Source organism: Channa argus, chromosome 2 (assembly GCF_033026475.1).
Source record: "Channa argus isolate prfri chromosome 2, Channa argus male v1.0, whole genome shotgun sequence".
NCBI classification, from domain to species: Eukaryota; Metazoa; Chordata; class Actinopteri; order Anabantiformes; family Channidae; genus Channa; species Channa argus.
This window is the reverse complement of record NC_090198.1, coordinates 912,141-928,267: the sequence shown is the minus strand read 5'-3', so window position 1 is coordinate 928,267 and position 16,127 is coordinate 912,141. Positions and strand designations below refer to the sequence as shown.

At 39.9% G+C, this 16,127-nt stretch overlaps 1 protein-coding gene across 5 annotated transcripts in view; it reads left to right on the top strand.

Annotated features, from left to right (window-relative positions):
• The window catches only part of cemip (cell migration inducing hyaluronidase 1), a 168,730-nt gene that overhangs the window by 23,295 nt on the left and 129,308 nt on the right, over positions 1-16,127 (top strand). For 4 of the 5 annotated variants that reach the window (XM_067493610.1, XM_067493620.1, XM_067493627.1 and 1 more), the window contains exon 2: positions 15,563-15,655. The exons of the other annotated variant lie outside the window; for it this stretch is intronic. The gene's annotated coding sequence lies outside the window, so the exon portion shown is untranslated. The remainder of the gene's footprint in view (positions 1-15,562; positions 15,656-16,127) is intronic. 5 annotated transcript variants of the gene reach the window in all.

Here is a 16,127-nt window from a genome sequence, read left to right as displayed (position 1 = left end):
ACCTTTCCTGTACCAACACACTGAAATTGGTGAAAAGAACGACTGCTTTTCTTTAACATACTAAGCAACAGGAGATATCTGATTTCCATCTTTGATCTTAAACCCAAATGTCCTCAGTGCAAAGCAAAACCAAATGCATTAGCCTTGCCCTTCCAATACTTTTGGGGGGAATATATAGTTTCATGAATTCTGAATATGAATTTCTGAAGGCTTTTTCCTGTTAGAGGGAACAGGCAGATGGAGTTTAAAGGAAATGTTGGTGGGGAAAGGAGTGAAGAGTGAAAGGGCTTTGTTATGGCGCTGCTGTGAATGGTGCAGTTCACTGCTTTTTGGGAAGCTTCCTGTGGGTGGACCACGGGCCACTGCACCGCTCCTCAATGTCCCGGTGCTTCTGATGAAAGTGTAAGGATGATTGTGGGTGGGGTGACAGCGTACCAGTCAGGGCTGCTGGTGCACACTGTGTGGTTAAGTGCATTTATGTGGAGAAAAATGTGAATATCGGGGAAATGAAAATGTGAAAGAAAATGAAAGGGAAGAGAAATAGAGAGGCTCTACCTGCTTGAGAAGCTGGATGACAAATTGACATTTTAAAAATAACCTAAAACTTTTAAGCTTCCCTTTGGAAGTACAGAATGTAAAGAATGAAGGTACTAGATGGGCAGCTGCACTTTCCGTTCCTCTTCCATTATCCTCACTCCCTTTCTTTATCTGTTTATGACATTTCTGTCTGAATATTTGATATACCGTACACTCAGAGGTGACCCCACTTTAACTCTTTTCAATCTCTCGCCAAAAATATTTGGGCCATTTTCTTCAGGAATGTTGGAGTGAGACTCTCCTTCCAGTGTGCTCTAGGGTTCAGCATAGTTACACTGTGTTGTTGCCAAATTAAAAAAGCTGGCTTCAGGCTGTGATCCCTGTGGGATGAGGAGGTGAACTCAGGACAACTGGGGTCAGGGGTCCCAACTCAGGGGCTTGTGCAGACTGTATTACTGTTTTTAAAGACTGAACTTAGGTACACAGTTGAACAGTGAATCATTTTGGAAAAACTTTAGTTTCTTTCATGAGAGTAAGATGAGAAAGTTGATATCAATCTCCTGTATTTTAAGTATGAAGCTGGAGTCGGGACATGATTACCTTACCTAGTGTAATAAGTGGAAACAGGGGGGAGAAGACAGCCTGACTAGGTCTAATCTAAAGACTATTGCACTATAGCTACTTATTGCCATTGCTGTTATGTCACACATAAGACATCTTGGCATTAATGGTTGGTCATTATACTTCTAAACACAGTGTTTTTACACTTCATGTCTTCAGACATTGCTCTGCAAGGTTTTACTTCTGCATTTACTCTTAAATAGATTATTTCAGTTTAACAATGTTTCTGCTTTTTATTCTTCTTACAGTCTTTTCTCATACGAATCTCTAACTATGACCATCAGATAAATCCATCCGTCCATCCATTATTTGAACCACTTATCCTGCTAAGGGTCACAAGGGGTGCTTGAGGCTATGCGAGCTGTCATTGGTCGATGGGCGACCATCAGATAAATATAGCAGAGTAAAGAGTAGTACATTTAGTTTGGTAGTTGCTTGTACCCAAAGCAACTTATACACGCACATGCACAAATGCACAGGGCAATTTGGAGTTCAGTCTTATGCCTGAGGACACTTTGACAAGTGGATGTGAGGAGCGAGGGATTGAGCAGCCAACACGGCAATTAGTGGAGCAGGCACACGTACCTGAGTTACAGCTAGTACAGTGTACCAGCATAATGCAGTGAAGTAGAACAATGTTACCTCTCCAAGATGCACGGCAGCAGCACAGTAGCTGGGTAAATGTTCTCGGTAACCTCTTTTGTTCATAACGTTCATTGATTGTGGGGGTTGTTACAGTCATATGTAATAGTTTGGACATCCATTTTATCTGTTGTAAAGCACTTTGGTTAACTCCTGGTGCTTTTTAAAGCGCTAAATAAATCTTTTTCAATCAAAATAAAGTATGATTGATCCCCGCTAGGAAATTTCTTCTAGCATAAACACAAACAAACACCAATGAGGCACACGAAGAGTTATCCTAAGGTATTTATTCACTGGATGGGCCTGAGGCACATCAACAGTCGTCTGTAAGAAATGTCAGCTGCTGCAATACATGCACAAACAAGACCTTTCTGGAAGGTTTGTAGAAGAAAACCTCTGGTGTCCATCAGTGGGTGTGCAGCACAGGCCTTACCATGGACTGATGAACATGAAACTATTTGGATACAATCAGCAAAGCTGAAAAGAAGATGGCTTCTTCAAAATGATAATGATATTCAACACAACTTTAAATCTATACCTCAAGAAATGCAAACTTATGGTTTTGGAATAGCATGTGACTCCGTTGAACCTGTGTGTGACAGCTCATGATTATTGCAGGACTAAAAGCTTTTTACAAGAAGTTCCCAATAAAAACGTAGCTGGCTAAGTTCTGATTGTGTGCTGTAATTGTGCTTAGGCTTTTGCAAAAGCCACAGTGATGTGTGTTTAATTTATGAGTAACTTTCCATTAATATCTGCTGAAAATACTGTTCCATATCCTGGAGAAGCTGTTTGCAATTTAACTCTTAGAGTCCAAAATATGTTCATTGCCAGCGAGTGCGTACACCTGAATATTTAGCAGATTGGATTGTATGGATGGGGTGTACATGAGTTGGACTTGAAGATAAGCCGCATGCAACTCCAAGTGTTAGTCCGTTTTTCTTATTTGACTCACGAATAATACATAAATGTCACCCCAAATCTCAAAAGCACATGCAAAACACATTTAGACTAGTCCTCACAGTTGTTTTTGTCTGTACGGAGACAGTGAGAGGAAGGATCTTCATTGTAGATAAGAGCAGTTTGTTTAATCCCTGGGTAATGTGCAATGTGTTTACAGTCTGCTGCTGTCAGCTCGACTGTCTGTGTGTGGAAATCAGACATTCTCAGCCAGCACTGAGGTGTCACTTACATGCAGGATTCAACGTCTCTTTTATTTCTCTTCTCCTCTGTCGCCTCTATTGGTTGATGGTTATTGTATTTAAACGCCAGGCCAGTTCCCATCTTTATTCCAAATGATAGATTTCTTTTCATGCCAAGCACAAGATTGTTTTACAATGAGGAATCCATCTCCTTCTCTCAGTCAGTCCTGATGGATTTGGCATGGGATGCCAGAGCTGCTCCTGGGAGCTGCTGGCTCGCAGACGTTATAGCTGTGATTGAATGTGAATGTTTTAAATCGTGGCACTTCACATCAGCCCCGGATGAGAAGCTGAGCTGTCTTTCTATGTCGTTGTCTTTCCTTTTCCTCCAGCCTCACTCTGCTCTCTACCACTCTAATATGTCGGTTTTGCACTTCATTTTCTCTCATTTACATGCATTTTCACTTGGCTTCCTTTATTATCCTGACCTGTATTTGTATAAACTGGAACCGGAATGGAACAAAAACAATTACATCGACAATAAAACAATTAAAAATAACTAAAATCGGATTAGCTATGGGATCATCTGGGCTTAGGCCACACTTACTAAACAAGATCTGTATCATATAAAAATACTCAAGCCCCATTCAGGTGGGATTTTCTTTTCTAAAGGAGGTTACTGATTTGAATACTTGCTACACTCACTAAATTTAATCCCATCTAGAACACATGCCACTGATTTTTCTCTCTCACAACTCACCTTCAGGGTGATTTATTGAGCAACGTAATATTACTAGAGCAAATTGCTGCATATTTCAATGTTGGAGCTATTAAAGTACAGTATCTCTGCTACTGGATTAAGCTAGTCATTCACTATTTTTTTGTTATTAACAAGCCCTAAAGAAAGTTTTGAATTTTCTCACACTGACATCTGTGAATCCAGAGCCTGATTTAGCTTAATTCTGTGTTCAAAAAACACACCAGGGAGACATTGTTCTCATTTTGTGGGAGCACAAAATCTGACATAGGGACATATTATGGTACAGTAATTCTATGGAAAAGTTATGTTGTAAAAAAGCTGCAAATCCCCCCAAATATATGATCAGTCAAGGTACCAACACACTGTAAAACATCAAACAGTAATTTAGTGGGACTAACTAAGCGTTTCTCGTTAACTTGTACTAATGTGTACTGTAACTTTTGGTCATTTCAAGTTAATTAAACTTTACAACTTAATAACATGACTTCTGACTGGAGGTCTTTCAACCTGAGTTGATGATAATAACCTGCTGAGAGTTCACTCAACTCATTAAATGAAACTGCTAGGAGTTACAGAACTAGCAGAACTTTCCAACAGACATTGTTGGATTCTTTTTCTTTTTTGGAGTTTAAAAAAACGCATACATTGTAGATGTCTCTATATTACATTGTTTATATTACATTTTGTCATAGTAACCATGATAAAGGTTAGAGCTGAATTTACTCCCCAAACACCGACACTAAGTTGAAACAGTTGGGAGCAGCCTTGTGTGTTTTCTTTGTACTGACTTTGGTACAAAATGACCTTAGCAGCTATTAAATTAAAGTTCAGTAAAATCAAATTTTCAAGGCAGCAAGTGAGCTTATGTTTCCAAGTTGAACAAATGTAAATTGATTTGCAGTGTGACATGCACTGACCCCCAGGCATTTGGGCAGTTGTCCACTGTTACTCATTCAGTCATTCATTCATCATGTTAATAAATGCTGCAGTGTGGAATTTTTTACATATTTTTAAAAATAAAATTAGACTTCAGATGAGATAATGACGCTTCTTAAAATGTCAAATTGCACCACTTCTTACATCTTTGGGCGTATCATATTGATGCCACAGGTACTACTGTCACTACTGGACGCTCCAGGGTGCAACTATTTGATGCCATAACCCCCCTTTCAGACATGCACTGGAATTCAGATATTTTCCAGAATTTCTCTAGGGTGGGTGTATATGGGAACAAAGTTTGTTGGCCCTAACATTACTCGGATTTTACCCAGCCAGCTCCTTAGTGCATACCGTCATACAAACACATACATACGTGAACGTCTGTCGGTAAGGGCAGACCTGGAAATCATCAAACAAATACAAGAAACAGCATGAGATTCTGTGGTCTACGACCAGATTACAAAGCAAAACACTGTGACTTCTGCAGCTTTGTTTTTGCCCCATGTCCCACACCTGGCTCGAAGTGCCCAAGCACAACCCCCTGCCCAATTGCACGTATTTCTTGCAAGTGAGAACGCATCTCGCACGGACTGTCTCCTGATGCTGACAACATGTCTAAATGGGAAAATGCAGAGAATGTCAGGACCTGATCCTCCTGACATTCTCTGGAGTTCATATCTGAATACAGCTATAGAAACAACTTTATATACGTAAAAACTGTCTTAGGGTTAGGTAAAAACAACTTCAGGGTAAGATTAGTTTACAAGATAAATTCTTACAAAAACAGACAAAAAAACTAAATGCTACAAACAGTCACAGCAGCAGACAGTAATTTCTTACTATAGTAACCACGTGCGCCATGTTGTGTTACGATCATCATTAAAGCGTAGAACGTCTCACACTAAAGTTGAACCCTGGTCTCCTGTGGAAAAGTTCTGTGTCTCGTTGAGATGAGAATGGGCTGGTGACACAGACAGAGCAGAGATTAACTTTTAAAAGAGTTTGAAAGAGGATCGCTCTACTGACCAATGAGAAAAGCAACACTTTTTGCTTGATTAGTCTAGTTATTAGCTTCCTATGACTAGACGAGAGGGAGAGCTGGACAAAGGGTTGCACATTCCACATTGTAACTTAAAGGAAGCAATAACCTGTTGCTGCAGAAAGAAAATGCACTCTTACTTTCCTCTACCTGCAGAGTAAGGAAGGGAGAACAATAGGAGCTAAATTAATACTTTCAACTCAAATGTCAGTGATTAAATTCATTCTGCAACAGGAAACCTGCTCTGAGAAACCAGAAAATAAATAAGTAAATACAAATATTTAAAACAATGTGTGATTTACAACACCCAGGTCTTTACTCCATCAGTATATGCTCAGGTGATGCTCATTAACAACAAACACCTGCTTCTTTTACACCTTCATTAGGATTTTAACTGGTAGTAAACAAATGCCAATCACACCAATAATAAAAAAAGAGAGTATTTGAGCCATTTGGTCAAATCTATCACCAAACTAACAACCAAATGAAATGCTGAATGAATAACAAAGGACAGGAGAAGCACTTGATTAAAGGTGCGTTATCACCGCCAACTGTACAGCTTGATCAAGCATTATGTGGTTAAACACTGAATATACTGAATACTCAGCCCTGTGTGGAGATAAGGACAGAGCCACACTGTACCCAGGTGAATTTGCACTTTGGCCTAAAAATCAGCACCCAGGGTTTGTTGTACAACACTGAAGCGATCACACTTTCATCCGCTGCCTTTTGTTTGCTCAATGAATGATGGCTAGACACCAGAATGGGTCCCAAAGGATGAGGAGCTTGTTGCTGCTGGCAGCTAAAACCGTGCATCCCAGAAATGTCAGCTGCTGTGTGATGACAGAAAACCAGACGATAACACGCTGGTGTTTCATTAGCTGTAACTGTGATTTCAGAAGAACAGTGTTGTCTTTCTTTTATTTGGGGTCAGAGGTGTTCAGTGTGTTTTGAATGTCTGATCAGAAACCGTACACCCACAATATTCTCTCAGGAAGATGTCTGTTAAAGCTGTTGTTACTCCCGTCAGACTGGTAAAATGCTTTTTTGTGTCAGAGCTTTGTGTAGTCAGAGATACTGCAGCTTAAGCAGACATTCAGCACCAGTGTTCCATTTTCTCCCCAAAACACAGCCTGCTTCAAACATAGAGCGGAGTCACAGCCCTGCTGTCTCTCTGAAAGGAGTCAGGTCAGAAAACATTAATGTAGTGTCTGTCTTCTGTCTGTCTTTTTGCACCACTGTCAAGTACAGTTGAACACAAGGCTACGTATGTAAGCTGAGCTTGTGATAAAACCTGTATAATGTGTTGAGTCCAATAACCACATGTACTGAACGACCCTTCACAGAATTATCCAGGTTTGGTTAAACGAATATGATACAAACCCTATTTCCAGAAAGGTTCGGTAGTGGTGTTACATAAAGTAAAAAGAGAAAGCAATGATTTGTAAATCAATCGGACCTTGTTTATATATGGTTGTTTCTTTGAATGGTAGAGTTTTGATTCAGATTTGTAGATGCAGCCATGTGAAGTGTTCACAATGGTTACTAGAGGTGCATGGTGGCTAAACCATGCAGTGATGCAGCCACCACAGAATCATTTCTGATTTTAGTACAGTGCTGCCTAAGGTCCTTAAGAACACATCCATTCAATAATGGTTTATGGCTTTTGTTCTGTTTACAGAGATTTCACTAGATTTAGGTTTTAATGGTATTATGATGGTTAAATCCCTAAATTGTAGATATACTGTAAATTCTTTGCTATTTGTATTGAGAAACTGTTTTTATAAGGTGGCGGCTGTAGCTGAGTTGGTAAAGGCAGTCATCCACGGACCACAGGGTATACGGACCACACCATATTTTCAAAGAATGATGAACTTTGCCCCGTCCCTACATCTGAAAGACTCAGCTCAGTTATGATAACTGTTACCAATTAACCTCATTAGTTGTGAGATGTTCCACCATTTACCTAACCAAATGCTGTTAGGTAGGACTTTATGATGTCTATTACATTACCGGTAGACTTTATTTGTGGTCTCATGGCCCAGAGGAGAAGGGGGGTATTTTGCTGATGCTTCTTTTGGCAGAGCCACATAAAGGTTAGGCAGGTGGGATCATGGCTCTAAGGTTCAATCCCTGGACTTAGTGAATAAATCTGTGTGATTGAAGTAAAAGACCAGTGCCTTCACCCTTCTAGAGCAAGGCCCTAAACCTATGACAGTGTGCATGCACGGAAAGCATTGATTTTCAATTACCTGGAAAACCAAAGTGTCTCATGTGATACATTTCTATTCTAATGACGTAGCTGCCTACATAGGCCATGCACTGCAGACACTGCCAGGTGGTAGGCACAGCAGCAACCACAGGAGATTAACTTAGACATGCATGTCACTATCTTGGTGCCAGATGCTGCAGTGTAGGATTTTATCTTTGGATAACCCTGGAGTTAAATGAAAAAGGGAGTGGGATAATAAATTATGCGGAAAAAAACGGGCTACATATGCAAAATAAAATCAGCAAAAAATCCTGCCTGATCGATGTTCATGAAAGTCTAATAAGCAGGAAGGGTTGCACTGAGCCAATATTAGCAGCTGCTATTAGAGAGGCTGAGCTGGGAAAAGATGGGCATAGATAGATAATGTGAGAGGGGAGAGCAGTCTCTCTCTCTCACACACACACACATTGTGCTTAGAAATAAATCAATCCATTTTATTTGCTCCTTATCTAGATCAGTGTACATGAGATTTGTTAATAAAAAAAAAAGTATTCATTTCTGGGTGATTATTTGAAGTTTCGACAGAATGTATTGTTGCTTTTGAAAGAAGCTCAGGTTCCCTCCTGCCTTTGTACTTACTATTACTCTCTGTGGGTCTCATATCATTTCACATACAGACACAGCTTCACTGGAAAAAACGATTTTACTCTTACAAACACTTTGTCTTCTCTGTCAGATCAACGTAGGTCAGAGTGTCTCAAAGTTACCACAATGTTACTTTCTTTGAACTGTAATTAAATACAGCACTGGACGTTAGTGCAGTCATTTTTCCATTATTCAGTGTTGACACAGCCCATCCAGAGACACTCATATTCATTTTTATATTTCCAGGACAGGTTCTCATTGTTCAGTTATTTTTTTAGCCCTGCATTTTCTGTCCAGTCACAGTTTGAAATAAAAAAATCATCACATTAAGAGTCATGTGAGAGCTTTGGGTTGGTATGTAGGTGTGTGCGATCAGTGTTGACAGGTCAATACATTGGCAAATTGACATGTTAAATGACAATGCTGCATTGGAAGATATTCAGATGCTGACTGTATCCCTGTGGTGGGGAGGCAGAGCATCGCTGCATCTAGAGAGTGTGCAAATTTAGCCAAGAGCAAAGCTGCAGGCACATAATTACCAGTTTAGGAGTCGAAATGGTTGTTAAAGAACATCTGGATACTGGTCAATACCAGGTCTGTATTGGATAAGTTGATAGACCTGCAGAACCTATAGGTATTCAGTTGATGTTTTTCTCCAGGACCTTTCCAGTGTTTTGCAGCAGTGATTGGTTGGCTATTAGTTGCAGCAGTTGAAAGACTTGGATGGACATTCTATGTCCTGGGTAAATCACCAGTGCAACAGATGAACTGCATCAGAAAAATAAGCTCTTTAACACTGGTGTTTCACAGGTAGCAGCTCACAGGATCAAATCCACCTGCTGGCTGGTGCCTGTTGCTGTGATGATTATGTGTTTTAGCAGCACTTGTGTGGGTTTGCTGTGGTGTCCTCCCATAGTCCAAACATATGCAGTAAGGTTACCTGGTGACTTTAATCTAAATAATGAATGTGAGCATGAATGACTGTCTCTGTTGTGGCCCTGCCATAGACTGGAGACCTGTCCACAATGTACCCCACCTTTTTCTCACCGACAGCTGAACTAGTCTTTAGCTCAGGTCACCAGTGTATTACATCATCAGATACTAGTCTAAAAACTGGGTGTGTGATTTTGTCCACTTAAATATAAAACTGTGGAAACATTTTTATGCAGTTTCAGATCAAAATGATTAGCTACAGACTTCAGTCTTAACTGATTTCCAATAAAGGTGTGTCAGACTACTTCTATGAAAGATAGTCTGTATCCTTGGTTCAGGGAATAAGGATGTACCCAGTGACATCTGAATATTTGGCATTTTAAAATGTGTTTAAAAGTAATTGATGTAATGGTTAAAAAGTCACTTTGTTCAGTCAACTTGCAGTCAACTCAAGCCCCATTGTCCTGGAGTTCTGGAAACATGGAAACATATTGTAAACTGTATAGATGAAGAAACAAATTTGTAACTCAGCCAAATATATATTTAGGAGAAAAGGAGTTTGGGCAAATTTAAAGGTGCTACACATTGTCTATAGTTAGACTAACTGATGAGGTCCAGGAAACTCTGATGCAGTGGAAGTGGCTTAAATGTCAGCGAATAACTGCAGTTGGATCGGAGAAGGCACATAGAGATATAAACTGGAGGAGCAAACAATAGGTCACTGGTTCCTCAGAAAGCAGTAAACAGAATTCTGCTCAGAAACACAGAAATGTTAAATATGTCTCGAACCAAGCATTCGGAATAAAGAAACATGTGGAGAGTTGTTTCTGGCTGATGTGATTCGTTTTGGACAACAATGGAGGTCTGTAGTACAAGAGCATAAGAACGACTGACAGTGCCTGTGAATTAAGGAAGATTTTGTTGTTGGTTTTATTGTTTGTTCGGGGAAAGAAACCACCACTGATAGTTGTCTTTGAAACTATTTGTCCAGTCCAACATCTACCCTAAAACAATCATGATACTTTTGTATTACTTTGTACTTTTTATCTGTAATAAATTATAGAACTAATAAAAATTATTTTCAGGTGAACAGATCCAAAGGTGATTGATGAAACAACCTACAACACTGTGTCAATTTAGTTGCTGTTCTAGGAGATTATTTTGTCACTTGATATCCTCAAGACAAAAAGTCCTCCAAACTAAATGCTCACACACATATTTGGTCCTTACTTTCTCTGATCACCCACAGAAGCCTTTGTTGAAAAGGTGGCCACATGCCACAACTGTGCAAACTTAGCAGCTTGGTTTGGTTTAGGCACTAAATAAACATGGTTATGTTTAGGAAAAATGTTGTGGGTAGCAGTGGAGAGGCCAAAATCCAACTGGCCACGGCAGGTTCCACCCACTTCTATAGTTACAAGGTAGTAGGTACCTTCTGGAGAACTTAGAGCAAAAGGAGAACTGACCAAATCTTTAAAATCTTTATCAGTCTTCATTATAAATAGATAAAATTGATTGCACTTAATATGGTTTTATTTGTTTTTGTTACTTTAGAATATGGTAGCAGTTGCAACCAAGCAGGTTATGCCTGCTAAAAGGGGTGTATCTTTACCACTCCCTAATTATTTATTTTCATATTTCATATTTTCATATTTTTCACTATTTGTAGTTTACATAAAATTCATAAGTTATGTATTTATCATTTTTTTACACTGAACAAGCACACTCGTATTAATAATATACATTTAGTTATCTGAAATTGTTAAATTAATTAAATTAGTTCAAAACCTTTTACAGTTTTGTACAAAGGGGCCACCTTATTTTGAGGCTGTGTCCCCTATATAAAAATTCCAGGTCTGCCCCTGGTGGGTAGGCTTATGATCACTGCTTCCTTTGTATTACATACATTATGTCATGTAGATAACTTCCTCATGCTCAAAGTAATAACAGAATGTTGTTTCTATTTCCAGTCTCCACTTTGTACATTAACCTTGTCTCCTTTCACTGTGTGTAATGAGAGGATGTTATTTCCTGGTAAATAATGAGAAGTCTTCAAAGAACTAGAGATGTTGGCTGAACCCTGATTTAATCCTCCTTTTAAAAATCATAGGGTTTTATTTAATTTGTTAAACTTAAAATCCCTGCGCCTTAAACGTGCTTTAAAATCATTGGGGATGTGGGATGTAGACTAAACGTCAAAATAAATGTGGAAGACTCACGGAGTGTATGTTTAGGCCGAAAGCATAGGGACTTAGCTGCAGAGTTGACGTGCTGTGGTTCCTTGCAGCTGTGCAGAGCACTCATAAACTCCAGCTTAAGACCACAGACATCCAATTAGAAAATGGCAGCAGGGTAAACAAAAGACAAAGAGGGTTTTATGCCAGTCGGCTGTATTTCTGGCTTGGCGTGTGTGTGTGTTTTTACATGTGTTTATGTGTGTTTGTTGCAGCAGTCCCTGGCAGAGACAGTGCAGATAAATCACAGCAAGGTATCAAACCTTTATCTAATGAGGAGCGTCAGGGTTTCCTGTCCAACGTTTTATGTGGGTCAGTGGAGCCGTGGTGTGTAGAGATTTTTGCCCACACTCATGCTTGGATGAAGATGACACCTGTGGTCTCTATCTGCTGGCAAGATGGCAGTTTGTGCTGGCGGCTTAAGTAACAAATGGACTTAATAATAGGGTGAGGGTGCTACCTGTCACAGAGGACGGCTTATCATACAGCCTCATCATGGGTGCAGTGTGTGAGCGACACATATCAGCTCAGTACCTGTGTGCTGGTGTCAGCTAACACAGAACACTCTGCTGCTGATCTCTCCGCCTTTTTTGAAACTATTTTTATTCCAGGAGGTCTTCCAAGGTCAGATGCCATATTTTTACGACAACTTAACTGGGCTTAATTCTGGAATGCTGTTTTTTTGCCAAAGTGACACGCCTTCACACCAGGTCAGGTCAGGTCATCACACATTTTCAGTTTTTTCAGGCATCAACACGGCGAACAGCTGTGGTCAGAGTTATAATGTTTAATATAAATTAACTTATAACTTTAACATAACTATAACAGAGGTATAATGTAACTTGCAGCATAACAAATACATCAATGTGTATCCAAAGCAAAGCTTTGAGGAAAAAGTAATAGCTGGTCAAAGCTGAAGTCTAACGAGGAGACAGGATACTGAGGCTTGATTGAGTGAGAAGTTGCAGCTGATCATGGGTGTGGCTGATGGAGAAGGAAGGAAAATGTACAAAGCAACAGTGGGAAGAAAGGTGGCCTGAATGAGTGTGTTGGCAGGGGACTGAAAGCAGAGCAGAAGGGGAGTGGCCCTGCGAGTATGTGTGCGTGATCAGGAACAAAAGGAGAAACAAAGAACCTGAACAGATCTCCAGTCTATCACAGGTCCTCACATAGAGATACACAACCATTCACACTCACACTCACACCTACTGGCAATCTACAGTTCCACTGTATATGATACAGATCTTGTGTGATGATACAATAACTTGCGGAATATTTGATTATAAAATATAATGACCTCATTTTTCTTTCCCTCCTTTACTTTAAATTGGAACTGATTCTTTGTCCTTCTCAGAGAGAAACAAAGATTAGGCCAGAGAAGTGCAATGAGCTGTGATTACTCTCACACTACTGACATTTCCTGCCACTACGATATACAGTATGTGGAGTGTGTTTGTGAGCACAGTGCTCGCTCCAGGGGCTGATAAAGACATGCTGCAATCAAAGTTAGCTGGATTCTGATGTCTTGGTATTTATGTGACATTTACCCCCCCCCCCCCCCCTGCTTTTTCTCTCCACAGCATTATCTTTCACCACACCATTTCCTATTGTTTTATTGGTTTGAACTGTTGCTCCTCTTTCTGTCATTGCTGGTATCACTTTTCCTTTTTCCATTAAACTTCTTAAGATCATTTGATTTGAAGTGAACAACACTTCGTTTTACACATTGCAACAAAGCACCTGCGTGTTCATTTGCTACTATTTACAGTGGCAGGGAAAAAGTGAAGGAAACATCGTCCTCGGCAAATCCATGCACTCCAAAGACAGACAACACAACTAAATTTAACACAATGGAAATTTCCGTAAGAGTCAAATGATCTGGCTGGACTTGTAAGAGCAGTGATTTTCTTCAGTCTTGTGATTTATATAGTTACCACAGAAGCTGGAGGAAAACCCCATTTCCCCAATGCTGGTAAAACAACGTTGCTTATTCTGAACAGTGTGGCACGCAGTCATTTTCCAATATTAACAACACACACTATACTCAATCTGCTTCTGATAAAACTGCATTCTGTTCCACTCTGCAATTATGCCCTTTCCAATATGCACGAAAAGACAAATGTTATTGCAAGCAATAAATTGCCTTGTTTTTGATATAACTTGAGTGGTATGCACAGCTTGGCTCTCTGATCCTGAGTTGCTGCTCTTAGGACAAGCAGCACTTTCAGGCAAAAAGGCCTGAGCTCTGTATGGCGTGTTATTACACCAGCCTGTGATTTAAACCTGCAATGATACACACACACACACACACACACACACACACAGAATATTTCTCTCTCTGTGAGAACATGAATATAAAAGACAGATGAAAAAAGAGGAACTGGACTTAAAATCTAAGAAATAGCCTGAAACAAACTGTTTTTCGGTCAAGTAACCATTGATGCTTCCTGCTGTGTGTCTGTGTGTAGTTGATCAATAAGGCTCATAAATAAACTCTCATACTTAATCATAGTGCAGAGACAGACATGTGACAGCAAACAGAAGGAATCAGAAGAGAGCAAACAGCTTGTGAAACATAAAGAAAGTGGTTAGTCACTCAGGGGCTTATTGATGCACAGCCAAACATCTCAGCACATTTTCCTTTTTAGATGCCATTTCAAGCTGTGTCCGTCCATTTGCCTTTTTATGTTTTTCTGTCTCTAATTATATTTATGAGATACCTTATGGATAGACAGGAACTGTGAGACAAAACAGGTATCATTAGTCCAAGACATCATGGAAACAGAAGTCCGGACTGTGAATCCACACAAGCACAGAGGGGAAGTTTGATCACAGAGTTAAACCACAAAGATGTTTCCTGATGTCTATTATGAAGCTATAACCTGTCCTGATCAAATGTTTTGATGTTCAGTGATCATGCAGTTTTAGTATGGGATTAGAAGCCTGAGGATGCCATGGTAACCTAGTGATTTAACAATGTGGGAGGGATACTTGTCCATGGTAGTGCCATAGAGCCATATTTTAATTTAGGGATAGGTATGTAGCACAGAGAGCCAAACAGGACCAGCAGCAGCAAGAGGGAGACCAGTGCTTTCCTGGGAGGTACTTATTTCCTGAATTTGGACGCCAGTCAGTTGACTAGTTCGTGTGTTAGAGGCTCCAGTTAACCTCATTTTGTGCCATATTGTAGTGTTGCAATCGCAGTTTTTCTGAATTGTTTTCTTTAAAGCTGAAATGACCATAATCTGAAACAGTGTGATATTTAATAGAGGCAGAGTGATCTGACCATTGTCATTTGTTCTACATTCACACTTCTTACATCTTTTTCTTTCACCGGTTATTGTTGCTTTGAGATGTTCCCCTATTGTACAAATGCCAGTACAGCTCATAGTAATAATAATAAAGTACTACTAAAACCTTTATCTTATAGCATAGCTAATTAGTACCTTAGGGACTTTATAAAGGACCAGCGTGATCCCAAGATGGCATTCCATTCTTTCCAGGCCGTGTGAGTGCTTTGTGACAAGCTCTGCTGTGATTTTATAATAGTTGCTGTTTTTGACTCTTACTTTAGCTCTAAGTGTGTCTTGTCAACTGATTGGAGTCATTAATGTGACGCGTCTGAGACAGATGTGAAAGTTACTGCAGTGAAATCAATTATCAGGACCTGAGAGATGTGAACTTGTTGTCAACATGTGTTCTACCTCTGAAGAGCCCCCGCTGGTCACAACATTGAAGTCTTTACTACAGTGTGTGTGTGTGTGTGTGTGTGTGCTTCATGCCCTATGATGGTCCAAATGTCAATTGAGAGTACACAAACACAGGAATGTTAGAAAATGTTTTGTGATATCATTACAGGTACTGAAGAACCAAGACCTGGCCCAGAACTTGGGTGAGACCAGATTCCAACTGTCTGACGGGGTCTAGGTGTTTTGCTGCCACGGGTCTCAGGTCAGTGTTACAGTAATATGTATGCATAAAAATAAGCTCACGTTGACGTGCGTGTGTGTGTGTGTGTGTGATATGGTGATGACAGCATAGTGCACACACAGTCCAGCTCTTTAAAACCACTTTTCCACTTCTGAGTGAAGTGAACTTTGGGTTAATTCAAAGTTAGAAGCAACTTTAGCCCTGGAGCAGGACACTGTCTGTGTTTACCTCAGAGAGAAAATCAGTCATCTATATTAAAATTGCATGGTATTAAAAGAGTAGATAATCAAACTCGAGACTGCAGATTTGTGAAGGTGCAAGCAGACTCCTAATCCTTCTATGAATGAATCATTGAAGCACATAAACAAGCTGTTTTTCACATTATTGCCGCCCTTTTCAACTGTGGCTGCTTTTCAATTAAAAGGTCATCATGGCGTTATCTTTCTATTAGTATTACTCACCTCCACTGCATTCTTATCCGCTGGTCACTTTA